Raw genomic sequence first — 12,854 nt, forward strand, 5'->3', positions numbered from 1 at the left:
TCCGTGGTTACTCTCTCAAGTGGGCATTAGCATATCATAGTCTCTTGGACCAATAGCGTGACTTTTCTGCATTCAACTTATACAACTGACATTATAAAATACCAGAAACACCGTAAAATGAAGCCCTGACTTATCCGCAGGAGAACTTAAACGCGAGTATATACAGTATCTTATACTGGGTTACTAACCAATCAGGACATTAGCAGATGAGGACTTCCTGTTCAGTCCAGCAAGCAAGCCTTAAATCATAAAAAGGAGGCAAGTCAGCAGCAGTTTCAAGACATTCTCATGTTTAGTGTTCCACCTTCATCCAGGTCTTATACATCATACGTTTTTCAGTGGAAGTAAAGGGAGCCTGGCCAGGCTGGAGAAAATGGAGTCATGGAATTCAGGACATTTAAAGGTTTACTCATTACTTACCCGTTATTATCTGCACCCAGTTATTAATTTGAGAAAGTGCAAATTGTCGTTGAGGCTTTGCTTTAATAGTAGAGTAGGTATTGGCAGTTTTGAGAGACGTGCTGAAAACATCATGCTATCTGAGGACGAAAGTGCAGCACTACCTAAAATGCTCCCCAACAAAGAAAAGGACAAAGGCTGCACCATGACTGTGCATACTTTCAAAGAATGCCTCCGTTGGATTAAGAAGGATGGACTCTTTAAAATTACACAGACAGCGCTCTCTCAGGTATACTGAAGTGAAGCTTGTTGAATGGACTGGCACTGTCAGAATGAACATCACTGCTCCAATATAATTCAAAATTATATGAAAAAATTCTTAATTCTTATTCAAAGGAAAACGCTTACATTCAACTGTAAAAGAAATCTTTTTTTTTCTTTAACCTCATACTAATTTCCCATCAGTTAAATATATTTTAACTTTTACTTATTTTTATTATGAGTATTCAACCCCTACTTTTTGTAGAATTGTACAAGACTAGTATGGACATTGATCTGAATTGTTGATGTTGTGTATTTTCTTCTACTTTTGTCTTGTCTTTTTGGTTTCTCTGCAAATACAAATAAATAATGATTAAACTTTGAATATCACTTCACTAAAACTTACCATGTTTACTGCTATCATCTGCCCCAGTGCGTTTGTTCAAGTGAATTATTATTTGTTTAGTTCCCTGAACCCAAACAAAGGTTACCTGGCAAGACAACAAGGTTGTAGTAATTGTGCAGCCCATTCAGGGATAAGATGAGGTGACCATCCTCTGGCGCTTGCTAAGGTATTGAAGCTGAGGTAGCCAGTCTTGGCCATATTGCTGTTAGATTTGTGCAACCCTTTCAAAGGCAGTCATCTGGGAAGTCCCAGTTGGAGGGCAGCTGTTGAAGTAGGTATTCTGAAGTGTAGCCCTTTCAGGGGAAGTGACCCATGGACAGCAGCAGACCTTTGGTCTCTGCTAAAATATTCTTGCTTTTTATTTGATCTGTAACCTGGCAGGAGCAGTGACAGGCCCTTAGCCACTGTTGTGTCGGAGACATGAGTGTTGAGTGAATGTCAAATATGTGGGTACAGCAGGGTGTACATGTAAATCATGGCTATTAATTTAGGCATTTCTAGCATTAACCTGTCCAACAATATAAAAAGAACCTAACAGGTTAAAATACATACCTTTCAAGAACACTATTACATGACAAAACAGGCAGCACCTTTGTTTAAGCCATTCTAGGTGCTCACGGGTTGAAAGTTAAAGGGTTTCTACTGTATTAGATGGCTTGTTTTGATAAGCATGCAGTAAACTATTGGACAGATCTTTGTTCAGAAGTTTTTTTTCACTACTAACAAAAAGGCCACCATCTTATTATTTAGTTCATACAGTAAACCTCTTAAAGGTTATCAGCATGTAGAGGTCCAGTGCGGCTAAGATTCACACCGTCGAGGAGAAATTTATTTATTTATTTTTTTTTTTGGTGGAGATTCCAGGGACGCACCCAGCCTTGGCCCAACCCGCACACACTCACAAGCAGAGACAAAAAAGCCACTGGTAATAAAACAGCAAATAAAGAATGTATTAAACAATTATAAATGAAAACAACGATCCCACCCCAGTCCCTTTATGGCGATGTACAATAAACACGAAAACAAACCACAACAATAAACACTCACTATAAAATCCATGGAAACGGCAACGGATGAAATGCAATGATGGAGGTAGATAGTCCAGAGATCAGCACGTTGAATGGTAATGTAAAGATAGTCCTACCGGTACTGATGAAATGAAGATGGATGAATGGGATCAGGAGAGCTCCTTTCTTCACAGGATGACAACAAATCCTCGGATGGTCCACATGTGCAGGAAGACACCAGACAGACCATAGCCCAAAATAAGAGACAATCCAGGACAAAAGAATCCACATTTATCAGAACAGAAGGTAGACAGACAGGAACTTCAGACACAAAACACAAAATATTTCTCCTTTTTGGTATCACTGGCCTCCTTTTAAATGTCACGCTGGCCTACTTGTACCCAACAGCCCCTGCACCCTAAGTAGATAAGCAATAAGAGCCACTGCAGGGACTGCTGGGAGTTGAAGTTTCAATCCCCAGTAGCACCACTACAAGCAGTTTCACTACTCAGTTCAATAGATTTAGCTTGTATGCCTTATGCCCAACATCCCTTCATTTTTCTAGGACAAAAAAAAACAGTGTGGCGAAGTTCAGAAGGAACCTTTTTGAAAAAGTCAGTTACTTTTGCAGGAAAGCAGCGATATATAAATTTCATCATTAGCAAGTTAGTTTTTCTGCTATTGTTCCTCTTAAAGAAGCCACATTCAAAGTATTTAAAAGTAACAATACTACACAAGTCATTTGTCATTTTTGATAAAAAGATGTAGAACTGGGTTGTCTGCTTAGGCCTATGTCCACATGTTCCTAAGTGCTATGCAGGTTTGAGAGTTTCCTAGCACATCTCAAAGCCAGATTAATTCATTGCAGGCTCTAAACGGACCCAGTGTGAACTAGTTTGGACAGGTGTGGACCCTGCAGCAGACTGACCTTCTACCCAGGGTCAATTCCTCTCTTGCTATTGATGCTGTTCTAATCTGGCACCCCATGCCACCTAAAGAAAAAGAGCAATGTGAGAAATGATAATGGCTGCCTAAAATACTAAAATGTATAGCTGCAGTCTGGCTTTCTTTGTGAAGATATGACTGTTAGACTAACTGAAAAGAATATCTGGAGCATTAAACACTTAAAAATGGGAGAAATCCACTTTTTTTAATTAAAATTTTATTGAAAGTATCACAAGGTATCCAGTCCTTCCAAAGTCATCCACAATAATAGATTATTCTAAGAAAATGTGCATGTTCAAAAAACAATTCTGTAAACAACATGGTCTTTTATGTTATGAGGACAACATTTCTATACAAAACACTTTTAAAATCTCTTTCCAGAACGGTTTAATAGACCCATTATATGAACATCAGGGATTATTATCCAGTGCAACTTGCATAATTACCTATTTTCTGTACTAAGACATTTTTCACTGCTTCAGATTCATGCCACTGACTTTGGCTGCAAGGCCTACAATTTTAGCACATTAAGTCAGATGAAAGACAGTTCTAAAAAGAGGCACAGCTTTCTCATGAACCTGCTGCTGCATGCTGGAGCCATGACTCCAAACACACAATTCTGCATTTAAATTAGCACCCTGAAATTTAAAGATCCTTTTCAGACAGATCCCCCTTTACAGTTCCAGGGCATCCATTCAACTTCACTAAGACAGTTCAACAGCAATAACTCCATGCTGTTATGTACAAAAGGAAGTAGTCAAATAGCAAATGTTGGACCTTATTTGAATTGTTATATTAATTAAGAAATCAAATATAGTTTGACAGTATAACAGCCATACAAAGACAATCACTAACAACAAGAATGGGATTTTTCTTTTTTTTTTTACAGCATGCTTCTGGAAAATGTTCAGAACAAAATGTAGCTATTTTTCATAAAAAAAATAATAGTTAATGTACTATGTTTTTATTAATTGTATGGTTTCCCAAAAGACCACCTAGTTTTGTCCTGCTCTCACAAACGAAAATGCCTAGAAAACAGGCACATGCATTTTTTTTGTAGTGTGAACATTTTCTGTGCCTTACGTGTTGATACCTTTATTAATGAACTGCTAAGTTTCCTTCTTTGTCCATTACATTTTCTATTGGACTCCTTATCTCAATTTAATCTCTTTTCAAGCTGCTTAAAATTTACTGCTATTTAAGGCAAACCAGTATAGTTTGGTAGGCTGGGTACAGGTTTTTGATTGAGAATTTTAAGTTCTGCGGTTATTATTTTATATTATCTCTTCATTCGAATATATTTTTTTATTTTTTTAATTTCTGTATTTGTCAGTATGGAGAATGCCAATCGACACATTTCTTTTCAGTATACGAACTGTAACTACAATCAAACTTGCAGAAAAGAGATTTTAAAACAATGATATGTTTAATATTGTATAACTCTTTGAGACAGGTTGAGAAGCTCAGCAATAGAAGATCACCTCAAAGTGGGACCACCACTTCTCTGGACATACAGGAACAAGTTGAGGTGCTGTCTCTGGGCATGTAATTAGGATGTCTACTGGGCATCTCCCTTGGCAGGAGTACAAGGCACAGTCCACTGAGAGAGTAGCCAGTAGGTAGACCCAAGACACACTGGAAGCATTAGATCTCTGATCTTGCTTGGTAGCATCTAGGAATTCTCTAGGAGATATTGGAAGAAGTCATTGAGGACAGTATGCTCTTGCTACTATAACCCTCGGCATGACAGGCAGAATAAAAATGATGACTATTTTTTATGAATGGGTGTCCTGCTGGCAAGAGATTCCCAGGAGCAATGACAACACAGGTGATGGTTATGGCTAACAGAAAATCCCCTGTCAAGCCAGAGTGAGCACCAGACTAACAGCAAGAGTGCTCCTCCAGATACCAGTGTAGAAGTGCAGGACTGATAGTATGACTTGCATGTGCCCTTTGAGAGCAACAGACAGGGCTATCAGTATATAAGGGAAGAGAGATAGAGTGAATCCAAAGACAGAAAGTCAGAGGTGACAACAACACCTATCTGACAGAGAGCATGCTGCCCTAGAAACGAAGTATGAGACAAGTAGGTACTAATATCTAGGTTGCTGACTTGGAGACCTAATCCTTTAAGGCTAACAGATGGCTCAGGATGCACAGACATTAAGAGTTGCTATAGAAGAATTCTAATCTGGTGTCCCTACAAAATGCAGAAGGCCTCTCTGACCCTAGAATTAATTTATTGGCTTGGTCTATAGTGATTTTGAGATCACTTGAGTGCAGAGTCTTGTTAAAAACACAACGGCCATTATGTAGAAAATGCAGGGCTTCTGGACACAAAGAGGCTAAAGTTAAAGGATGTGCGTGATGTGGTACCAATGTGGGAATGTAGGTGATCTACCTCACCTAATAGATGGGGTTCAGACCTATTAAGGACCCAGAGGTTTGCTGTTCTTCCTTACTGCGGTTTATTTTGTTTATATACATTATAGTACTGTATAAAAATAACTAAGGTTGCTGAATTGACCATCTGTCAATTTCAAGTGACTATGAACATCATCAGGGTTGTCATTTGCAGTCCAGCTGACACATACCACTCAGTCATCATAGTTTATACTTGAAACATTTACATGTAGATTCACAGATTTCCACATAGGCAGGATATGCTAATTTATTTTATCATCTACAACATTAACCCACAGGAGCTGGGAAGTCTGGAACAAAAATATAACACAAAACATCTCTGTTTTGGTTTATGTCTGTTCCTTCTCCCACTACAATGTGCAATTAAGTATGCATAATGTTTCCACCTCCTGATTTCTTTCAGATGGAAAGAGACACTTTTAAATTGCATTTCTGACAAATTATTTAATTGCAGAGATGGATAAACTTGACTTGACTTCTGCGGGAGGATATGTCTTTACTAATGAACTATGTAGCATTCTGCAATTGTGTCAAATAAATTGAATAATGCATGGAAACTGCTATGGAGAGGAGAAAAATGTAAAGTCATGTGAAAAATGGAAGGATCATGTGGGCCAAGTGCAGTGCTAACTGTAATATAAAAAAAGTGCTATATTAGTTCACAAATGACTAAAGTGGCCATGATCTTCTGTTATCAAATGTTTCATTGAAGCCTGTATATCACCAAGATTATTGGAGGAACAGCCCTTTTGGTACATACAGTATTACATGAAGCTTTATTTTCTGTGTAACCAGTTAGATTTTAGTTTTTAACAATGTTAGAATTTTCCAAAGGTTTGAATGAAACTTCAGATTATAACCTCAGTAAGTGGTTATAATACAATTATTTGTTTTAGGAAATGGAGGATACCATTATGGTAATTCCTTAATCGGTCCAGCTAATACAAAAAAAAAAAAAAACAACTCACCAATATGGCAAAAAATACATTGGAAACTGTCCATTTACATTTGTGCTTAACTACAGCAAACTAAGCTCAAAGCCACCCTTTTCACAGCACCTCTTCTCACATAGTGGGTGGCTGGAAGACAGACTAAAAGGCACTCGGATTGTTCTGTCGCAGGTCTTCCACCACAAAAGTCTTCACTTTATTTGGAATCTTCCTTCACCACATTTTAGAAGCAAGTTAATCAAAACCAAAGTACCTGCAAATAAAAAAAACAGAAACATTTAATATCGTTACAAAAACATCAGAAAGCCAGTGTGTGTTCAAGTATGTCTCAATGGCAGTGACTTAAATTGATTTGAGTCTTACTTAACAGGTAGAAAATTCTTTGTTAGTTGTGGTAATTGTACTTCGAAGACACATGATATTATATATGGTGTTCCACAAGGGTCACTTCTGGGTCCACTGCTCTTTTCAATCTCCATGCTTCCATGAGGTCAGATTATCTCAAGGCATAACATGAGCTACCATAGCTATGCTGACAACACACAACTGTATTTATCAATAACGCCTGATGACCCCGACTCTCTTGGTTCACTGACCCAATGTCTTATTTGTGTTTCTGAATGGATGAGTAGTTATTTTCTCAAATTAAATAAGGAGAAATTCGAAATCTTAGTGATTGGCAAAAATGGAAATAATGAGGGCATTAGAAATAAACTTGATCCATTAGGCTTAAAAGTCAAGACAGAGGTAAAGAATTTAAGGGTAATTATTGACTCTGGCCTAAATTTTAAATCACATATTAATCAGATTACTAGGACAGCTTTTTTTCACTTACGAAATATAACAAATGTTAGATCCCATATAACTTTGCAAGATGCTTAAAAATTAGTTCACACTTTTGTTTTCAGTCGACTAGATTACTGTAATGGACTCCTTACAGGACTACCCAAAAAAGATATCAATTGATTGTAACTAGTACAGAATGCATCTGCTAGAATCTTGACTAGGAAAAGAAAATCCGAACACATCTCTCCAGTTCTGATGGCACTACGTTGGTTGCCTGTGCCATTTAGAATCGACTTTAAAATACTGCTTATGATTTACAAAGCCTTAAATAATCTCACTCCATCCTATATCTCTAAATGCCTTTCACCTTACACTCCAAATCGTAACCTTAGATCTTCAAATGAGTGTCAGCTTATTATTCCAAGAGCTAAACATAAAAGAAGTGGTGAGGCAGCCTACTGCTGTTATGAACCTGAAATCTGCAATAGTTTACCAATAGAAATTCACCAAGCTAATACAGTGGAGCACTTTAAAAAAACTGCTAAAAACTCATTACTTTGACATGGCTTTCTCATAGATTCATTTTAGTGTAACCCTTATATTCTGTATATGCATTTAATTATTTTTATTATCATGACTCTGCAATCTGCACTAACTTCTACTTTCTCTGCTGTTCTTTTTCCGGTTTTCTGTGGTGGTGATCTGTGCCACCACCACCACCTGACCAAAGCACTGTGCAGTCCCTACATTGATGGATTGAAGGCCAGATGTCCACATGACCATCATCATCCTTATCTAATTCTTACACATGAAGCCTGAAAACCATGAGGACTGACTGAGATCATTTATGTTGGGTAGAATGCCCAGTTAGGGGCTGGGCGGTCTTGTGGCCTTGGAACCCCTGCAGATTTTGTTTTGGTTTTTTTTCTCCAGTCGTCTGGAGTTTTTTTGTTTTGTTTTGTTTTTTCTGTCCTCCGGGCCATCGAACCTTACTTTATTCTTTTGTTACTTAGTATTGCCCAATCTTATTTTTATATATTTTTTTTCTTTCTTCGTCTTTTAAAGCACTTTGAGCTACATCATTGTTTGAAAATGTGCTATATAAATAAATGTTGTCATTGTCTATGATGGCAATATTTGAGAAATGTTATGCATGAATGGATTCTGTATCCTGATAACTGAAAGGAAAAAAAAAACAACTTAATAGTCAAATTATTAGCAGACAGTTCTTACCAAGGGTAGTAAAGGAGTATAAGCTTTAAAATGTACATACAAATAATATGTTACTTAAAATCTGTTTGTATATCCTTTCATGGCTACTGTCACACAAGTGCGCAATGGAGAGAGTTTAAGGGCCCAAATAAATGCATCTCCCCACCTGACCTGGGGTTGGCACTGCCCTCTAACTCTCTCTCCCTTTGTCCCGCAGACCAGCAGAAGATACCACAGCATAATTCCTCTTCTGGTCTTCAGAAGTCACCTTCCAATGCCATCACTTCTGCTCACAACTCTCAAGATCCTGCCTTACCATGATGTCATTTCCTCTTCCAGTTCCCAAGATTCCACCCTTCAATTTACATTACTTCCTAGCCTCAGTTAGTTATGTCTTGAACTCAGTCTGGAGAAGACCTTGTATCAATCTCTTGGGACAGACCTGGACTCAATTAGTGGGATTAAGGTCACAGTACTTATTGATTCCGGCAGCAACATTTAAAAGTGGCTTAAGACAAACCACTCCTTCTCACTCTTTGAGCCTGGTTATGGAGAGAATTAATGTGCCTCAAGCTGTCTCTACACTGTGTACACAGCCAGGAGCAAGGGGTCTCGTGGTAACGCAGTGTGACGTATAGGAAGCCGAGATGTCCAAACAGGAAACGTCATTCACAAATGGCAAGTTGTCGTGGTTTCAAACTCCACCCATTAAGGTCAACCCAGGTCCTCTCACTTCTTTGGAATTTCAATTTAAGTAAATACACGCCTCCTTTAAACAGGAGAAGAGGAACGATGATTCCCTTGTGATGGACGACCGGCTACAGACTCCGGTCGCCACCCCCAGGCCGCCAGGAGGAGCCCTCCGGACAGCATGATGGTGCCCAGAGTTCCAGCAGGGCCTCATGGACTTTGTAGTTTGTATACACAGCCCTGCTGGATACCTTGGGGGCCACCGGGAGTCGCTGTAGGGGGCTAGTGGGCTCTTATGTGTCCTATAACCCGGGAGTGCGTCATCATCACGTGACAGGAAGGAACAACGTGCTCCCGGGCTGAAGAAAGGACTGTTTACCCTGACCCGGAGGGAATAAGGACTTGTGGGTTTGGCCAGGAACCACTTCCGGGTCAGGGGATATAAAAGGACTGTGGGAAGCCCAGTACACTGAGCTGAGCTGGGAGGTAGGAGGGCGAAGTGTCTGGGCGAGGAGGAGAGTTTGTAGTATTGAGAATTGTGTAGTGTATGAATAGTGTGGTGTGGGGAGTGCTTTGTGCACGTAATAGTAAGATAAATACCATTTATACTTTTACCTGGTGTTCATAGTGGTACCTGAGGGTTCAAGAGGTGCACCACACCTCTATCTGTTACACCCTCCAGTTTGCCAAAAATGTTCTAACCATAAACGGCTAACTCACAAATCTTCCCATACCTAATGGACCCACACTTTGTCATTAATAATGACTTATTGTATAGAGTTGTGGAATACGAGAGGGAGGTGAGGTCACTGTTTGTCCCACAGGCTTTCCGGTGACAAGTCTGTGAGTTAGCAAATACACATCTCCTAGGTGTCCACTTGCGAACTGAAAAGACAGAGCAAATGAAACTCCTCTTTTATTGGCCACGGATTAATGAGGAGGTCCGTCATTTCCTGCCCATAGTGTCAGTTGTGACACATTCCTAGGAGGGACCATGCTCCTCCAATCCACATTCCCCTCATTGATATTTCGTATGAACAAATAGGGGTAGATATAGTGTGACCCCTTAATTCCTCATCTTGAGGTCATAAGTATATCTTAGTCCTTGTATATTATGCTATTCATTTTTCTGAACCTGTTCCCTTGAGGGCAGCTAATTCTAAGACTATTTCATTGGAAGTGGTTGGGGGCTTTATGCGGGTGGGCACCTCTAAAGAAGTCCTAACAGACCATGGGATGCCCTTTACCTCAGAAACGTTCAGGGAGGTTGCCAAATTACTCAAAATCAAGCACTTAAAAGACCACAGCTTATAATAACTCAAACTGATGGTTTTATGGAGCAGTCAATCAAACCTTCAAACAAATGCTACGTAAGGTGGTCAGTTAGGATGGGAGGAATTTGAATCAGTGACTTCCCCTCATTACTTTTACTTACCAGGAAGTTCCTCAAGCCTCTACAGGGTTTTCCCCTTTTGAATTTGTGTATAGACGTCAACCCAGAGGTATTTTGGACATCCTAAAAGAGGGATGGGAGGAAGATGCACTCCTGTCCTCCAATATTCTACAATATATCGCATAGTTACATGATAGATTGGATAAGATTTGACCCATCCTAAAAGAAAATATGGATAAGGCGCAAGCAGTGCAGGCCTAGTGTTATCACCAGGATGCATCACTTTGAGAATTTAGACACAGCGTCCGTGTTGTGGTATTCGTTCCTACCTCCCATTCCAAACTGTTGGCACATTGGCTAAGGCCCACAGAAGATTAAGGAGTGAAAAGGTCTCATTGACTATTTGATTAAACAACCTAATTGTCAACCGACTGAGCAGGTCTATCATATTAAATTTGCTGAAGCCGTGAAAGGAAAGGAATTCAGACCCTTTCTCCACTCAGCCCTGCTCTCTTTACACTCATAAAGCAGAACTTAACTTCGATCTCAATTTGACACCCACTCAAAAACAGGAGCTGGAGTCAGCTATCCTCTCAGTCCAGGAGGTAGTAAGCGAGAGGTCTGGCTGGACCTCCCTGATTGCACATGACATAATTACAAAACCCAGGGTGATGGTCAGGGAATGCCCCTATTGCCTTCCAGAAGTGAAAAAGACCAAAGTGGAACCTGCTTGAATTTGCTGGATCTAGGTATAATAGAGAGTTATAGTCTCTGGTCTAGCCCTATAGTATTGGTCCCTCAGTCTAACGAGAGTTGGAGGTTATGCAATGACTTCCATTGACTTAATTTTCCTAATTTGCTTATCTTATGCCATGCATGGACGACCTCCACAAGAGGCTGTGCAAAGAAAAATATTTGACCAGCTTGACACAACCAAAGGGTTCATTCAAGTTCCTTTAATAGAATCTGCAAAGGAAAAAACACATTCAGCACCCCTAGTGGACATTGGCAATATTGTGTTCTTCCATTTGGATTGCGCGAAGCCCCAGCGACCTTCCAACATCTGGTACATAAAGTGCTACGATCCCACAATTCCCGTAGTGCCGCCTATCTGGATGACGTCATCATCTATTTTGACACATTGAAGAAACACAGCAGGTTCAAGCTGTACTTCATATACTCGGTAAGACCAGACTTCGATTTAATAACGAAAAATGCTTCTTTGGATTAAACAAAGCTAAATATTTAGGCTACCTGGTGGGCAGGGATATAGTGAGACAACAGTGATCCAAGGTTGACGCCATCTTAAAATGGCCCCTTCTGAAAATGAAGAGGCAGGTCCAAGCCTTTCTTGGAGTAGTAGGATACTGTTGCTGGTTTGTGCTCCATTTTTCAGAGAGAGTGGCACCCTTGACAAAGAAGAGGGCTTTCAATTTAAGTGGTATGGGATAAGGATGCATACACTGCGTTTCGTCAAACTGAAGCAGACCCTAACATCAGGGTGAGTGTTAAAATCACCCCTGACTTTTCTCTACCTATCCTCCAGGGTGACATTTCAGACACAGGACTTGGCACTGTGTTGAGTCAAAGCATCGATGGTGTCAAACACCCCATTATGTTCCTGAGCCGGAAACTGCTGGACAGAGAAACCAGGTATGCGGTAGTGGAATGAGAAGCTTTGGCCATTAAATGGGCAGTAATATAGATGAGCTCCCTTTGGCAAGAAAATGACAGCTTGCAAACGGATTTTTGTAGCCAGCTGGGAGTCTTTCGATTCTTGTTTTGGAAATTATTGTCCATTCTTCCTTGCAGATTGCTTCCAGCTGTGATATATTCTTGGGAAATCTTGTGTACATACCACATTTAATATCTACCTGCAGATTTACTATGATGTTCATGTCTGGGGTTTGCAAGGGTCATGCCAAAAACTTCTCCTTGTGTATTCTGTAGTACTTCATAAACGATTTCAAAGTGTATTTTGGTTAGTTGTATTATTGTAGAAACCATTGACTTTTTCAGGTTGTTTTCTCATATGTGACTATCTTACATTCTCCTCAAAGATTTAGTTTATATTGGTTTACAGTATATGTAAACCGTTAAAATCTAACATATTACCTTACTGAGTTATTTTCCACAAAATGATACAACTTTTTGTGACTGCCTAGAAGATTATTGAGAGAATGATCTGTGTTGAAAATCAGTGGAGTGTCTAGATACAGGCCAGGAGAGATACCCAGGTTATTCACTTCTCTTTTCCAGGCTGTGGGGTGAGAGATATGGAGGCAGTGGTGGCCTCAGGGCCCTTAAGGTTCACCCGGCAGTTCTACATCTCTGGCTCTAACATGTGGTATACACTGTTGCACTGCAGACCTGTTGTTCTG

The 12,854-nt window shown here is 39.8% G+C and overlaps 1 protein-coding gene across 2 annotated transcripts in view; it reads right to left on the reverse strand.

Annotated features, from left to right (window-relative positions):
• Positions 1 to 5,675: 5,675 nt before the first annotated feature.
• The window catches only part of LOC114667685 (kelch-like protein 25), a 66,093-nt gene continuing 58,914 nt past the window's right edge, over positions 5,676 to 12,854 (reverse strand). For both annotated transcript variants that reach the window (XM_028823081.2, XM_028823079.2), the window contains one exon: positions 5,676 to 6,645. The gene's annotated coding sequence lies outside the window, so the exon portion shown is untranslated. The remainder of the gene's footprint in view (positions 6,646 to 12,854) is intronic.

The sequence above is a fragment of the Erpetoichthys calabaricus genome, chromosome 17 (assembly GCF_900747795.2).
Source record: "Erpetoichthys calabaricus chromosome 17, fErpCal1.3, whole genome shotgun sequence".
Classification (NCBI taxonomy): Eukaryota; Metazoa; Chordata; class Cladistia; order Polypteriformes; family Polypteridae; genus Erpetoichthys; species Erpetoichthys calabaricus.